Here is an 8,602-nt window from a genome sequence, read left to right on the forward strand (position 1 = left end):
CACGTTTCCCCTCGCGGGCTCGCCCCCGCTGACCAGCGAGCCGGCCACGTGGCGCCCGCCGGACCCTGTGGGCCTTGCTTGGCCAGCTGCTGCCGGGCCGGGCGGGAGATGGAAACGTGGAGCCGCAGCGAGAGGACGGGGAAGCCAGAGGGATGGGAACGTGTCAGACAGACACCAGTTGGACGGCTAGGCAGGGACACAACTCCCCTCGCGACAGGCCAGACCCTTACAAGCAAGGCTTAAATGGCCCTTTAGGCAAGTTAGCCACAAGAGGCCCAAGTTTGCTCATAATTCCTGGATACTTGAAGCAGGACGTTGACTTGGCCATCCGCAAGGTCTGCATTTGGCGTGGCACGAAGTGCTGATGCAAATCAAACCGGGCGTCTGTTTACAGCCAGAGAGGCCAAGGGAGGTGGCAGGAAAAGGGGAGTGTAGAGGAACATGGGATTTAGGCGGAGGCTAAATGTAGAACAAGAAGGCAGGACACTTTTCATGCCCAGGTCTCAAGGCTCTTGGCAAAGGAGCAGGTCGTTATCCCATTTTGCTGCCCAAAGGGAAAACTTAACATTTCACCATCACAGCATAAACCTGGAGCCACGTGCTCAATTCCAGGTTTGTTTCAAACAAGGAGACAAGTGCAGAGACATTCTTAACACACTACACACGCGTGTGCTGAGGGCGAGGTTAACGATGACAATATCTTTTACTGGGCCCAGTGAAAGATGCCTTGTATTTGCAAACTTGTCTAACTTTATCCAAACCACGCAGTAGGTCCAATAAAACATTGCCGACAAAAATCCTTGCCTCTTAACATTTTACATATGCATTTTACAGTCACGGGTTTTAAATTGTTAGCAGACTGCACTCCAAAGAAACCATTAATGGCTTCTAACACTTCTTGGGCTTTTGCAATTGATAAACCTGGATTTAGACACAGAAACATAACTCATGAATTATTTGTCAAGCACAAATTAATTAGTGGAAAAGTGGGACTGGCAACACTGGACTGAAGACATCTAAAAATTGTTACAGACCCAGGGTCATATTTTAATCTGTTTTTCATTGTAACATTTCAGTAAAGCAAAGACATAACTACTGTTACCAAAAGAAGGGTTATTAGTTCTATAAATTATAGGTCCATCTCAATGTGAATTGAAATTGTTTATTAATTTTGTTGCTGAACCTTTTTCATTGTGTAATGTTGATTCATGGAAACTGCTTGTAGGAATGAATTTGTTTTGACTGGAAGGTTTTCTGGGAGCTGGGAGGGTGAGTTTGAACCAGTTCAGATTGAGGAGGACACTGAACCTTGAGTTCCCATTCCCTGAGGAGTGCTTTAACCATTTGGCACTCCTTTCTCAAGCCATGTTTAAATGGAAAGTGGGTGTAGCTAACTTTTAAGAAGAGCCTGATTCTATAACCAGTGCCCTCAGATCATGCCTACTGGGTTGGGCCCTGCAGAGGACTCAGTTGGTAGGATGCCTAGTTTCCGTGGAAGATCTGTGCTGAGTTGGCCAGCTGCCGGCAGTTCTAGGCTCATGCAGAAGGAGGGCTTTGGGCACCCAGAGAGCTCTATAAAGAGAAGGACGTGCAGTGAATTTAGCTGCCTGCAGGGTTAGGTAGCACCTGAGATTGTTGATTTTACCACCTCAGTTAAGTCAATGGGAACTAAGTTTTGAGTGTATGAAGTGCTGTATAGTTTCATAGTTTCATAGTAGCTAGGGTCAGGAGGGACCTGAACAGATCATCTAGCCTGACCCCCTGTCACAGGCAGGAATGAATGCTGGGTTCACAAGACCCCAGACAGGTGATCATCCAACCTCCTCTTGAATTTGCCCAAGGTAGGGGTGAGGACCACTTCCCTAGGAAGCTGGTTCCAGATTCTGGCCACCCTAACCGTAAAATATTGCCTCCTGATGTCTAAGGGAGGACCCGGGCAATTATAGGCCCGTCAGTCTTACCTCAATCCTGGGGAAGCTCTTTGAGAAGATCATCAAGGAGCACATTTGTGATGGGCCGGCATCCGAGATGATGCTCAGGGGCAATCAGCATGGATTTATTAGGGGGAGATCATGTCAGACCAACCTGATTGCCTTTTATGATCAGGTCACAAAGGCCATGGATACAGGTGTCGCGGTGGATGTAGTCTTTCTGGACTTCAGCAAGGCCTTTGACACCGTCTCTCACCCCATCCTAATTAATAAACTAGGCGACTGTGGCATAGATGCCTACACAGTCAGATGGATTGCAGATTGGCTGAAGGGTCGCACTCAGAGGGTGGTGGTGGATGGATCATATTCGACTTGGGGGGAGGTGGGTAGTGGAGTCCCTCAGGGCTCGGTCCTGGGCCCTGCGCTGTTCAATGTCTTCATCAGCGATCTTGATGTTGGGGTGGAGAGCAACCTGTTTAAATTCGCTGATGACACCAAAATTTGGGGGGAGGTGAGCACGCTAGCAGGGAGAGAGAGATTGCAGAAGGATCTGGATAGGTTACAGGGGTGGGCAGACAGGAACAGGATGCGTTTCAATACGGACAAGTGCAGGGTGCTGCACTTGGGTAGTAGGAACCAGCAGCACACTTATACGATGGGGAACTCCCTACTTGAGAGCACGGAGGCGGAAAGGGATCTTGGTGTCATTATTGACTCCAAGATGAACATGGGCCGACAATGCGAGGTCATGGTTGGCAGGGCTAACCGGACCTTGTCGTGCATCCACAGGTGCATCTCGAGTAGAGCCAGGGAGGTGATCCTCCCCCTCTATGCGACGCTGGTCAGGCCGCAGCTGGAGTATTGTGTCCAGTTCTGTGCGCCCCATTTCAGGAGGGATGTGGACAACATGGAGAGGGTCCAGAGGAGGGCCACCCGCATGATCCGGGGACAACAGGGCAGACCCTACAGTGAGAGACTGCGGGACTTGAACCTATTCAGCCTCCACAAGAGAAGGCTGAGGGGGGACCTGGTGACCGTCTATAAACTCACTAGGGGGAACCAGAAGGGTTTGGGGGAGACGCTGTTTCCCCTAGCCCCTGCTGGCATAACAAGGAATAATGGGCACAAGTTGATGGAGAGGAGGTACAGATTGGACATCCGAAAAAACTACTTCACAGTCAGGGCGGCTAGGAGCTGGAACCAACTTCCAAGGGAGGTGGTGCTGGCCCCTACCCTGGGGATCTTTAAGAAGAGGCTGGATACTTACCTGGCTGGACTCATTTGAGTCCCGTTTTTGTTTTTAGGGTGAGTGGTTTTGTTTGTGTTTTTGGGTTGTTCTCCCGCCCTGGCGGGGGGTCGGGCTAGAAGATCTATTAGGTCCCTTCCAACCCTAAAACTATGAAAAAAAAAAAATGCTCATTGGCATTAATGCTAGCTTGAGTTTGGAGCAGTTATATGTTAAGACTATACACCGTGATCCAGGAGGATCGACGGTTCCCACAACAGTTTCTAAATGTTAAACTAACCTTTTCTGAATGTCCTTGACCTACTCAACTGTGACTTGCCACTAGAGGGCTGATAAGTAGGGGCCATATTAGGAGCTACAGCTCTGAATTGCCACTAAAGGGCTGGTAAGCCAGGATAGGCTTCTATCCCTGCTCTAGGTGGAGGTGTATAAGAGATGGGTTGGGGGGGAGGCAGGAAGATGAAGCTGGGAGGCAGAGAGTTAATGGGATGGGGGTAGGTAATGAAATGATAGGTAGAAAGGAAATGGAGGTGTGGGAGGATGTGAAATGAAGGAAGTCAACACTAAAGGATAAAATAAAATAAAATAAAAACAAGGAAAAAAAGAAGAATTTTAAAAAGAAATAAAGAGGTAGTAAATTGAATAGTTTCATAGATATTTCATACATGTTGGGGGCTGGAAGGGACCTTACAGATCATCAGGTCCAGTCCCCCTTCACTTGGGCAGGAAAGACTGCTGGGGTCAGATGACTCCAGCAAGGTAGGAAACTTGGACAGCGTGCTTTCCACCCCCTCATTCAAGTCGCTGATGAAGATTTTAAACAGTGCAGGCCCAAGGACCGAGCCCTGGGGTATCCCACTGCTCACATCTCGCCAGGTTGAGTACGACCCGTCCACCACTACTCTTTGGGTGCACCCCATCAGCCAATTTTTTACCCATCCAACTGTGTAGGCATCAATGCCACAGTCACTCAATGTATTGATGAGGATGGGGTAAGAGACAGTGTCAAAGGCCTTCTTAAAGTCTAGAAAGACTACGTCCATGGCGATACCATCATCCAAGGATTTAGTTACTTGGTCATAAAAGGAAATTAGGTTGGTCAGGCAGGACCTGCCTTTGATGAACCCATGCTGATTGCCCCTGAGCATCATCTCCCCTGCAGGCCCCCCACAGATGTGCTCCTTGATGGTGCTCTGCAAGATATTCCCAAGCACCGAGGTGAGGCTTACGGGCCTATAGTTACTTGGGTCCTTCTTCCTCCCTTTCTTAAAAATGGGGACCACATTAGCTAGTTTCCAATCCTTCGGCACCTGGCCAGATGACCACGAATGCTCATACAGCCAGGCCAAGGGCTCCAGCAAGGATCCCTGCCAGCTCCCTCAACACCCTTGGGTGGAGGGCATCTGGACCTGCAGATTTAAAAATGTCCAGCCCTTCCAGAATATCCCTAACTACATCTACGCTGACTGAAGGCCTGAAAGAGTATAATGCTAAATACTCTGAAAAATCAAGTCCCACACACCTCAATTTGGACACCCATAATTAATGCACTCATGAACATTAATCTCTCTCCATTTGTAAAATGGGGATAATAACAGTTACCTCACACAGATATTGTGAACATAGGCCAGTGTTTGAGAAGTACTCAGATGAGCAATGATCATCAAAATGCCCGTGAGGTAACTAATTTAATCCTCATAGCAGAATTTGAATAGCCTACAGTAAGTAAAGCATAGAGTCACACAACAATATGTAGAAAATATTGACAGCTACTCAGTAAGTGACCATTATATTCTGGGCACTGAAGGAGACAGATTCTGTGGGGGAAAAAATAGTTTGAAGTAATGCAGACATGGAACAGGCCTGAAAGGTCATCTAGTCCAATCCCCTGCACAGACTCAGGATCTGCTGTTCCTAAGACAGGGGTTTTCAACCTTTTTTAACAAGTGTACCCCTTCTGTCTCAAAGTTTCAGCTCATGTACCCCTTTATTTTTTTCTTGTTTTAAAGGGGCAGGGGGAGCAGATCAAGGCCCCCGTGGTGAAGGAGGGAGTGGAACTGGGGCTCAGACAGGGGCGGGCGCTGCACAGCCAGGGCGGAGCACAGGATGGAGCTGCAAGCCAGAGGGCATAGGGAGAGGGCAACTCCCACTACTGCATACACCCCTGGAGGTCATGGGGGACGTGTGCCCCCAGATCTGCGTGCAAGGTGGGTTGCCGCTGCAGGCTGGGGCTGGGGCAGTGCTGGGCTCTTCCCAGCTGGGGCTGGGCCGGGCTGCACTCTGGGCAGGTGGCGGCAGTGCTGGGAGGGGGGTTATGAGAGGGGCTGCAGCCACTCCAGAATTCGTTGTAGCCTCCCCAACCCCTTCCAGCACCGCCACTGCCTGCCCCGGGTGCAGCCCAGCCCAACAGCCTAGTGCTGCCCTGGCCCAGCCTGCAGCAGCAGCCCGCCCTCACGCCGCGTGCAGATCCGGGAGCACATGCCTCACCCATGCCCTCCTGGGGGTGCGTGTAACAGCAGGAGTTGTCACCCCCACCCCCCCTGCACATGGCTCAGTCCTGCACCCAGCCCCAGCTGAGTGGCCCTTGCCCCTACTCGGTCTGCCCCCCATGGCCCTTCCGTCCCCCCTCAACCTTTCCCCCACTTACCAGCTGGACCCGACTGCTCTCCATGCTGCTGGGCTGCACTCTTGGCTGCCTGCGTGCTGCACTGCAGCTGCACGTATGAACACGGCTTTTATCAACCACATTATCAGCCAAATCAATTCTGCGTACCCCATACAACCTTTTCAATTACCCCCAAGGGTATGCGTACCCCCAGTTGACAACCACTGTCCTAAGCCATCCCATGCAAATGCCTATTTAACCTCTTGAAAACTTCCAAGGAGGGAGAGTCCACATATCCTTGGCTGCTTGTTCCATCACTGTATTATGTAATTAAAAACTATATCATGATACATATGCACACTGGAACCAGAATGAGCTTGGCAAGGCAACCTTAGCATTGCCTTTTCTAACTTTTGAATCTTGACTTTGCAGCTTCCATAATATTTGCTAACAGTTTTTATATGCAATACATACAGTAGTAGAACAGACTTTGTATCCATCATTAAAGCTAGACAGAAGATAAGAACATATTTTAAGTATTTATTATCCTTATTTTGAGTTGACACTTTCAAAAGCTTCTTAGAAATCATGAAAGTAAGGAAAAAAAGCTCTCTTTGAACTGATGTTATATCAGCTTAGGAAGACTGTTTGTTCTAAGACAGTAGTAGATTTCAGTGACATGAAAAGCTCAACTGGTAATGTTTAAACACAAACAACTTCACTTAAAGTTTTAATTTTATATGCAGTAAGCTGATTCCTTATCCTTCAAAGCCAAGAAAGATTGTCACAGGACAAGAATGTTTTTTTCCCTCAAAGAGAAATCAAGTAAATCTGTTACTAAGAGTTAACTTGCAGGCTTGGAAGCAGGATTGAGTAAACTAGCTTCTCTCTGGATCAAACAATGTTCTGCAGGATAAAGCTTCCACTTCTGTGGGCCAGTAAGTCTTTATAAAAAATAATGATAATATCAAAAAGGAAAAAACAAAACTCAGTGATATAAAGGGGAAGTGAAGAGGTAGGAGATAAATATGAATAGATTTTAAGCTAATTTTAATATAAGAAAAAGAAAAGAAGCAGGAAAAAAATGAGGTGATCCTGGCCTGTGAGATATGAGATATTTCTTAAAGCAGTCAGGTTTAAAACTAAATGAAATAAACAACATCACCATTTAGTGGAGAGTACAATTTAAAAATAGATACTATGATACTAAGCACCAGTGAAAGGATTTTGTTTATACACCTCTTCTAATGACATATGGAGGTACTGGGAAAGGATCATTATTGATCCCACTGCTAACTCCTGTCTTGTGAAAGATTTTCAAATAATGTGACATATACTTACTACAAAATTTATAACTAACCCATTAAAAATACTTCCCTTTCCCTGCACTGAGATACTTGGGCATATCTCTTAACAAGATATTTATGATTTGATACTTGGCTGTAACTTAACTAAAGGATTGGCCTAGCATGAAACTAGCACAGAATCTGGAAAAGTGCAAAAGCCTGCTACTCATAGGGATAATAGCTCAGGCCCCTGTCCTGTAGTAAGATTGGTATGGGCAGCCCTTCAGTGCAGAGTACCTCAGTGCAGTGGTGCAGAGCTTCAGTAAAATTGATGGGGCAGCATGTGGACACAGAAATCTGACTATGTGCGTCACATGCAGGATTGGAGCATTAGAACGGAGAACACAGCTGTACACCTGTATACAGCACTGCCTTCATATAGAACTCTAATATTCAGGACAAAGACACTGCTTTTGAGACATGGTGTCTGGGGACAGGATACAAGACCGACCAATAGTTTGATTGGGCGTGGTATTTCATCTCAATTTGACTTGCAGCACTCGTGCTTCCTGAACCTTTCCTTGGGGAACCTTTCTTTACCTTAACCATGAGTCATTTAAAAGAATAATCCCTGAATAATGTTTCTTCCATTTAAATAAATTATTTGAATTTTTTTTTTCATGGTACCAAGTGAGCATGAGAAATTGTGATTGTTCTGCTTTTTCAGTTAACTGTTGAGAATAAGAAACTTTGATGGTAAGACCTATAGAAGTGATTCTCAGCCAGGGGGAGTCGCAACCACTTAGGTCTGCCTAAAATGTTAAAAGACAGGAGACATCCAGTTAGATTTTGACTAGACAGAGGAAGGGGTTCTTGGTATGAAAAAACTGAGGGTCACTGAACAGTTTGGCAGTTCTCTTTGGAAAGCAGTATATTTTAAGTTGTGTGCATTGTTTGTTTGCCATTCCTGGTAATCTATAATTTCTAGTTCCCATGTCTTCAGTGTGCTTCATTGTATGAGAGTGCTATAAATAAATCTAGATTTCTTCAGCCGACTTCACTGTTTAGACTGTTCCCAATGAAGTGAGGTCATTGAACTACAGAACTAACTTTTCAACGGGCTTTCAAGCCCATACCATAGAGGTCATGTCACACATTCATTTTTGGCCACATGAAGATGTGTGACCTCATGTCCCAAAGTGGTCAGGCATATTACCAAAGGATTTTGATCACAGTCACTCCACAGTCCATTAATGCTATTTTATCAGAGCAATATTTGTGCATGACAGTGTCATATTTCACATCCATAATTACATGTATGGATTGGATATAAACAGTAAGTCAGAATTCCTCGTAAATATTTTCCTCCCAGGGAAAAATAATTTAAACCAAAAAACTTGAATAAGGTGTTTAGATTTCATGTATTTCTGTTCCCAGATTGGATTAAAAAATCATGGGAACAGCCTCTGGGCACAACAAAGTATCACATGCTGAAATCTAAAATCACATTGACAACACCAACTAAATTTAAAGT

This window comes from Alligator sinensis, unplaced genomic scaffold (genome assembly GCF_000455745.1).
Source record: "Alligator sinensis unplaced genomic scaffold, ASM45574v1 scaffold309_2, whole genome shotgun sequence".
Lineage (NCBI taxonomy): Eukaryota > Metazoa > Chordata > Crocodylia > Alligatoridae > Alligator > Alligator sinensis.